The sequence below is a fragment of the Saccopteryx leptura genome, chromosome 3 (genome assembly GCF_036850995.1).
Source record: "Saccopteryx leptura isolate mSacLep1 chromosome 3, mSacLep1_pri_phased_curated, whole genome shotgun sequence".
In the NCBI taxonomy this organism is placed as follows: Eukaryota; Metazoa; Chordata; class Mammalia; order Chiroptera; family Emballonuridae; genus Saccopteryx; species Saccopteryx leptura.
Window position 1 is genome coordinate 105,563,664 of NC_089505.1, and position 7,467 is coordinate 105,571,130.

General features: G+C 52.9%; 1 pseudogene; it reads right to left on the reverse strand.

Moving 5' to 3' along the window:
• Window positions 1-2,100: 2,100 nt before the first annotated feature.
• On the reverse strand, window positions 2,101-2,209 carry LOC136401698 (5S ribosomal RNA; annotated as a pseudogene).
• Window positions 2,210-7,467: the final 5,258 nt, after the last annotated feature.

A 7,467-nucleotide genomic window follows, 5' to 3' on the forward strand; every position in this document is an offset into this window, starting at 1 on the left:
CAACAAGAGGCTCAGCCTTCAGCAGCTCCAGATCCTGGGTTCCCAGGGGAGGTTTATTGGGTGTTTTGAAGACAGGTTCTGCTGCTTTAGAAAGATTTGAAACCCACTAGACTAGATATCCTTAAACTACCTGGCAACTCTCACTTCCTGGGTTCTGAGCCTCTATATTCTAAATTCTGAGATTCTTAGAATCCCAAATCCTGGGTCTATGTTACTCCGAACCTCCATGTTCCTAATTCTGGGTTCTAAGATGTGCTGGGATTTATGCCGCCCGCTGCCAAATGCACTAGGACACGCAGCCCTCGCCCACACCCTTCCAGCTGGGACAGCCCCTCTGCTATCACCCTTCCCCGCACACTGGCACCTGCATCCGCCAGGCCGGGGCTCCAGCCAGGCCTCTCCATCTGCAGAGTCTCTGGCCTCCCAGGTTTCACCCACTGGCCTGAGGCCAGGGCTAGAAGTGACCCTCAGGGAGAGTAGGGGCTGATGGCACGGACCAACACACCTTCTCGCCAGGAAGTTGCCCCCTTTGTCCCCAGCCACTGTTCCTCTATGCCCCCCAGGCCTCTGTGGCCACCTGGAGTGTGGGCCAGGACACCAGCCTCGGTTGCCCCTTGCAGGTGACGACAGCGATGGTCCCGGAAGAGGATGAAGATGGAAAGCCTGCACATTCCCCCCACACACTGAGATATCCAGGATCGGCCCCATCTCCTCTGAGCACCAGGATGCTTCCCAATCTCCAGGGTCTGCAAACTGTCCTTGTGGGTGGTTGGAAAATACAAAGTAAGACAAAGAGTCAGAGGTGATGGGACCCATGCGGTCTGCATTTTGGCACTTGAGTCTCTGACTTATGAGCTCTACAGAACATGCTATTTTCTCTGTGCACAGAGACATCTGTCCCTCGTCCCCAACATGGGTCCTGTTCTTCACTCAGGCCTGTCCCCTCCTCCCTACCTTTCCAAGTCCTTCCCATTGTCCAGTGGGTGGGGAATGGAGAGGCCACCTAGGCCCTCCTGTCCCACCATTGTTGTCCTCCAGAAGCTGAGGAGGGGTGGGTTCTACTCCTGGGTTCTGGGCAGGCAGCTTGAGGGTGGGGCATGGAGCATGTCAAGAACACCCTTGCCTGGGGCCAGGTTCAGTCCCCATTCAGGCTCTGTGAGATCTCTACCCCTCTCTTCTACCTCAGGAAAGGGAGAGCTAGAGACACCGAACCCAGAGCCAGCTTACGGCCACCATCACCCCATGGCCCAACAACAATGGGTTCCCTTCCCCTGGTTTGCTTCAGGGCCCTGCCAACCCCCTCTGTGTCCACCGGCAGGTGGCATCGGTGGGCCCTGCTGCCTAGGCTGGGCAGAAGCGCCTTTGGTGAAGTGAGGCACGTGGGACCCTCTTCCGTCCCCACAGCCCTGGGTCTTCAGAGCCCGCCTCCTTGGAGCCAGCGCGTCACAGTCCTAGCATGAGGGACTGAAGGTACCCTGTGGAGGAGGCCACGTGGGCTTACTTGCCTTTGTGAGTGGGACACAGTTCCACAGGGTCTCCTAAAGGCTCTGCACTGGGCATGTTAGAACTGCTCACTGAAGTCCCTTCCCAACCCTCCCAGGGACTGGCAGGGGCTGGCAGAGGCTCTCACTCATCCCTCCTCACCAGTTGATGAGCTGGAAGCTTCCAAAATGAGGTTGCTTTATCATTTAATGCACAGGAACCCTCTCCAAGGGAGAGGGGATGGAACAGGGGAGAAGGTATTGCCTGACACCCTTCAGCATGGCAGCCCCAGGGTCTGTCTACAGAATTGCCCCCAGTGCAGAGAGCGTTTTGTGAAGGCTCTCATCATGAAAGCCAGATGCGCGTGGAATGTCGGGAGAGTGATCATAAGCCCAGTCCCCAGTCCATCCCAGCTGCTGGGCACTGGTCTTTCGAGGGGTGCCAAGCTCACCCCTCAATATAATCTAAACACTTCCCCAAATCACCCTGGGAAGCCCACTCTGGTCACCCTGCCTTCCCAGCTTGACCCTCTCTGGGCCCCAGGGCTTGGTACTCCCTACTCACCACCAGGCCTTTGCACATGCTCTTCTTGCCTCTGTCTCCACTTCTCTCCTTGGGCTCCTGTGGCCCCTGAGCTTCTCCCATCCAAGTACTAACCAGGCCCGACCCTGCTTAGCTTCCGAGATCAGACGAGATCGGGCGCGTTCAGGGTGGTGTGGCCGTAGACCCCTGAGCTTCTCCATTCCTGGCTCCTCTCTGTGCTCTAAGCCACAGTTCACTTTTCACTCCTTCCCACGAGACCAGTGGCCGCCTCGGGCTCTGCACCTGGCCCAGTCGCCGTGGTTTCCCCGTGCCGGCGGATGCCTGACACCATCGGCAGCGTTGATTGAGCTCTGACTGGGTGCTGGGACTGCGTCCAGCCCTTTACAGGCATTTATCAATTAACCTTCCAGGCCATCTTCAAGGATGTGCTGGAGACGGGACAGCGTCAGGACCGGGAGCACAGACTTGAAGGCCAGGCTGACCGGATTGCATCAGGCTCTGCATTTGCTGGCTGGGCGACCTTTGGGCAGTTCTCTGTGCCTCAGTTTCCTCATGGAAGATGAAATAAGTAAGGGACAGCACCTGCCTCATAGGGTGGTTCTGAGGATTTAGAGAGTGAATAATAAAATGCCTGACATATACTATGTGCTAAAGAATGTCAATGATTAGCATTATCCACCTTCCCCCTTCATCCTCTCCCGTTTCCTGTACCATCAAAACTAAGCAGACTCAGCCCTGGCCGGTCGGCTCAGTGGTAGAGCATCGGCCTGGCGTGCAGAAGTCCCAGGTTCGATTCCTGGCCAGGGCACATAGAAGAAGCGCCCATCTGCTTCTCTACCCCTCCCCCCCTCCTTCCTCTCTGTCTCTCTCTTCCCCTCCCGCAGCCAAGGCTCCATTGGAGCAAAGATGGCCCGGGCGCTGGGGATGGCTCCTTGGCCTCTGCCCCAGGCACTAGAGTGGCTCTGGTCGCAACAGAGCAACGCCCCAGAGGGGCAGAGCATCGCCCCCTGGTGGGCGTGCCGGGTGGATCCTAGTCGGGCGCGTGCGGGAGTCTGTCTGACTGTCTCTCCCCGTTTCTAGCTTCAGAAAAATACAAAACAAAACAAAACAAAACAAAAAACAACTAAGCAGACTCAAGGAGCTCAAGTAAATGCTTGCTGAGGGGTGTGCACATTGACTCTATATTCCTCAGTTGTATTTTGTGTACCAGCAACCAGAAAATTGGCAAGTAAAACAAGAATACTATTTCTTATTAAAACGAAAACTAAAAATACATACAAAGAGACCAAACCAAAAAATGTACAAGACTTCCCCTCAAAAGTGCAATAAACATGGTCAAAAGCCGCCAAGAGACACGTCACAATAGATTTATGATGGCCAATAAGCACGGGGAAAAAAAATGGGTAATATTACTGGTTATCAGGGAAATGCAAAATAAAATCACAACAGATACTCTGCTCCCATTAAAATGGCTCAGCTGAGTACCCCAAGTGCTGGCGAGGTGTGGAGACACGGGGACTCTCGACGCTGCTGGTGGGATTGCAGGTGCTACAAGGATTTCGGAAACAATCTGGCAGCCTCTTAGCAACGCACACCTTATCTATGACTCAGTGGTGCCACCCTAGCTATTTCCCCGGAGAAAACATATGTCCTCAAAAATCCTATTAAAGGAAGGCCTGTGCACCTTTATTTGTATCAGCCCCAAACCGGAAACAACTCAAATGCCCATTGCTTTCAGGGTTCCCCCAAGGCATTCTCTCATTAAATTGTTTGCACAAGAATCAGCATCAAATTTGCATAAAATCAGCATCTCCATCTCTGACCCCATTGGTCCCTGAAGCGAATCGCTGTGCCAGGGATGCAGGTCTGGGGCTCCTTGCACCCCTGAACCTGGGGTGGGGGGAGTGATTTCTTCCAGAACATCAAGAAGTGAGAACGCTGAGCAGTGGTTCTTTCCCAAGAAAAGTGAGGCCAGGTGGGCAGAATCGTCATGTCCGGCTGATCGGTGGGGTCAGAATTGGCGGGGACGGGATGAAGATGCCCCTCACCAGGTCAGTGCATCCACCCATCCACCATTGAGTGTTGGCTGCTAACCTAACAGCTCTCTTGGAGCCCATCTGCTCACGCCTGCCCTCTACAGGCTCCCGGTTCCCACCTTCTTCCTTGCGGGTGGGGGCTGGGAGGCCTTGTTCCATCAGCTGGGCTCCTGGAAGGGCAGCAGGCACCACCATCTCAGGATTCCTCTTAAACCTAAACCCCTGCCATTCACTCATCTGAATTCCTCCCACATCTGCTCTTAGGAGACCCAACTCCAAATCTCTTCCCGCTTTGATTCACGTAAGGTTATAAACATGCCCTAGACAGCAGGAAAACCAGCGTCTCGTCTCCCCAGGGCAGCCGGTGTACTGGCAAGGTCACATTACTATGCGACCTATTTATAGAGTGTTTATTTTATTTCTGTATAGATAAACAGACCTAAGCTAATTAATTTTTTTTTTTCTTTAAGTCTTGGACGACGACAATCTTTTGGCACCATGGTGAACTGGTTACCAGCTTTCAGTAGGGGTTTGATCTTTGCAATTACAGTTCATTAATAGATTTATAATTAGGAAAGATGGTGAGGTCTGTCTCAGAGGATTGTTTGTATTGTCTTGTTTAATTGCACAGTTATCTCCTGGACCAAAGCTCTTTGAAAAACAGGGAAAAGAAAAGACCTACCATTTCATTTGTTCCAGATACAAACACAATTAATGTGGGGGATGCTGTGGGCCGCTCATGAGCGCCTCTCCCTCCTCTTCAAAGCTGCCTCACGTCTGGGAGGCTTGGTCCCTGGAACCCGGTTGGCATCAGGTGTGTGTTGGCTTTGGGAGGGGCTGCAATGTCTGGGGATTTGGGTCAGGGTGGCCTCGATCCTCTATTGAGCTACCATTCTTGGGCACCTACTATTATATGTGTTGGGGGTTTTATATGGATTCTGTAACTTAAACTTCACAGTGATCGTTTTACAAACCCATTTGAGCTGAGAGAGGAACTAAGGCGGACAGAGAAGTGCAGAGAGTACAGGTTGTGAACATTTTACAGGTGTTCAAGGATGCTCAGAGACTGCAGGTCTAGCCCAAGACACTTGAGTTGGAACTGGAATTAAAAGCCGGACCTGTTGTCTTGAAGTTTCTGCTATTTCCATTCCTTCTTTGATTTCATCTGGTGGTTCTTTCTGGGCCTTGCTTTCCCCATCTGTGTAATGGGCTCCAGAGATAGGACAAGATGAGTGTGAAGGTCATCTTAGGCTTTGGGGTGGTGTGTTTTGAAGAGGGTGGGGCTGGCACTAGGGGGCTCTATGGTCCAGGAATGAGTGGTCTCTGGTCCCCGTAACTAGGAGTAGGGCTCAGACCTGGTCAGAGAGAGCTGGTTTCACCTCTGTCTACTGAGGCGCATCTGATCTCTTTAACCTCCTCCTCCCAAAGCCTTCCGTGAGGGGCTGTTGTCTCTCCCCTGAGGAAATATCTCCCCAAAGGGGACTGTCGTACTACAGAAGACTGCATCCCTTCTCCAATCCCTTCCGGGTCTCTCACCCCAGGTGTCTGTGTGGAGTTCCCCAGGTGGGTTACTCTTCCATCGCCTGGCCTTGAGCTGTCCGGGGGCTTTGCTAGGCTAGGGGCTGGCAGCCCAGACCTGACGTCTGTGTGTGTGTGTGGGGGGGGGGGGGGAGGGGGAGGGGTGGCACAAAGGGCAATTCATGTGACCAAAAGAGTCCAAGAGGCTAGCAATTCGTTGTAGGACTTGTCAAACGTTTTTTTGTTTTGTTTTGTTTTGTTTTTTTGTAGAGGCTAGATATTAAATATTTTAGGATTGGTGAGACAAGAGACAAATCAAGGATACAATGTAGGTGCTCGTGTAACCAGAGAGAAAAGAAATCTTCACAATCTTTTAAATGACACAACTGAAAACTAATTATGGCACAGAAATTTGAATTTTATATAATGTTCACATCATGAAATATCACTGATGAAATATTTAGATCATGAAATCTCTTGATTACTTTTTCAATCATTTAAAGATGTCAAAACCATTCTTGGCTCATTGGCCATGCAGCATCAGGGGACAGGCCAGATATGAATGTGGGCAGGAGTTTGCCCATCCCTGATTTATTACTGCCTTGCCGCCCCCAAACTCCCCTTTGAGTCGCCGTTCCTGGATTATGGACTGGATGTGTGCACCATGTTAAACTGTGCCAGTAGAGGGCGCTGGAGGGACACGACGGGAAGGGGACTCTCTCTGGTCAGCTGCGCTGTTTCCCTTTCTCTTCCTCCTGCTGCACCTTCTGTGAGATCCTTGAGTGTGGTGGGCCAGCCAGTGCTTTGCCCCAGCTGTGCACCCAGAGCACATGGTCCCTTGGCTGGCTTACATTCTACCCTAGGCGCTGTGACCATCTTGTTGTGTGTGGTCCACTGATCACAGAACCTGGAGGGGATTGCATGCACCAGATCTTATACCTGCAGAGCCCTGAATCCCTGTGTCCATCCCCCCCTCCCCACAGCCCTGGCTGGTCTGTGCCCCGGGGGTGTTTTCTGCTCCCCCTAACGTCTGTCTGCTCTGGCTGAACCAGCAACTTCTCTGCCATTCAGGGGCTGTTAGCATTCCAGGGGCCCGTGTCCAAGGTGATCCTTCCTTAGCCCTCAGATTCCCTTTAGAGTTCCCTGCCATAGTTTATTCATTTTTTATCTAAGCAACCCTTTTCAAATCACTGTGGTTTCTGTTTCCTGTCTGAAAGGCTGACCAATATGGCCCCCAGGAAGGCCCCTCAGGCATCCTGGAGAAAATGCCATCTCCACAGTCAAAAGGGCTGGGGTGATTCCTGGCACTGTCATGTCAGGCCCTCTCTGTGATGTGCTGTGCGACTTCCGGCATGTGGTTACCTCTCTGGGTCTCAGTCTGCTCACCTAGGAAATGGGGAGAACAATGCCCTCCTCGCAGGGGCATGAGGACCACAATGAGACTGTGTTAAGTGCCCAGCGCAGGATGAGTGCCCGTCGGCGCTCAAGTCCGGAACAGCATCTTCCCTGTTCAGTGCTGTGATGATTACAGAGACAGGTGTGAAGCGGGCCTGGTGGGGAGGGGGCTCCAAGCACAACCTCCCTGCCCCCCTTCTCTCCCAGGCCAGCCCCGCCCTCAGGCCCTCAGGCCTTAGTTTCTCTCCCCTGGTCCTGTCCTGGAGCTGCCTGTGTGACCTCATCTGTCTGGGCGGTTACTATAGCAGCCACCTCAGCTCCTGGGCCCAAGTGGAAATCAGGCCAGCGGGGTAATGGGGCGCACAGCTCAGATCTGTGCCCTGATGGCTCTGACTTCACAAGGCATCTGCCCACACAGAGGCAGCCAGCCACCGTCTGGTTTGTGTGGGCTTCCCTCTGTTCACATCCAGACAGGGGATCCTGGCAGCAGCTG